This window comes from Triticum dicoccoides, chromosome 6A (genome assembly GCF_002162155.2).
Source record: "Triticum dicoccoides isolate Atlit2015 ecotype Zavitan chromosome 6A, WEW_v2.0, whole genome shotgun sequence".
NCBI lineage: Eukaryota > Viridiplantae > Streptophyta > Magnoliopsida > Poales > Poaceae > Triticum > Triticum dicoccoides.
The window spans coordinates 543,472,238-543,473,202 of record NC_041390.1 but is presented as its reverse complement, the minus strand read 5'-3'; positions in this window follow the sequence as shown (position 1 = coordinate 543,473,202).

The following is a 965-nucleotide window of genomic DNA, read 5'->3' as shown; positions in this document are numbered from 1 at the left end:
TGTTGATGGGGGCTGGGAGAGCAAGGACGGCATCGGTGATGTCATCCGCGATGATCGGCGGCGTGGTGGATGAGCGGTACATCCACCAACGGGCGCGCTGCCTGGGGTCGGGGGAGCGCTGCACCTCACGCATCGCCCACAGGAGAATGGTCGTCGGCGGGACGGTGCGGCCGGCAGGGAATGCACGCTGCCTTTCGGCAGGTGTCATCACCTTCACCAGGCCGCGGGCATGGTTCCTCAACATCGCCAAACTGGGGAACCAGCGCACGATCTCCCTGTACTGCGCGCGCAGCTCGTGGTTGTTGCCGGCGAGCTCTTCGATGGCCAGCTGCCAGTCCATGGCGACGGCGGTGGGGGTGACTGTCGGCGGTGGTTTCGACGGGAGAGAGGGGGAAGAGGAGTGGGCGGTGCGGGCGGCGAGTGGGCGAGTGATCGAAGAGAGCGGTAGGTGGACACGTATTAAAGGCAGAAACCGAAACGACTAGTTATACTAAACAGACGTTCACCACGCTGGCGGCCTCAACACACTCAACACAGTGCGTGCCTAACTAAATATAAGTAAAATTGCGGATGCTACTAAAACAACATCACTAGCACTATCCTATTGGTATTGAACCCCTGGTTACTACCCACTGGTCCTGGGTTTGATCCCCAGGCCAAACTATTTTTGTGCAATTTTTTTGGATTTAAAAAATTAATATGTCAGTAACTTCTTAGGGTTTTTTCGACTCCGAGGCACCCTAAATGCCCAAGTGGAGACATTTTAGGTTTTGTCGATGCCGAGGCACCCTAAATGCCCAAGTGGAGACATTTTGGGTTTTGTCGACGCCGAGGCACCCTAAATACCCAAGTGGAGACATTTTGGGTTTTGTCGATGCCGAGGCACCCTAAATACCCAAGTGGAGACATTTTAGGTTTTTTCGACTCCGAGGCACCCTAAATGCCCAAGTGGAGACATTTTAGGT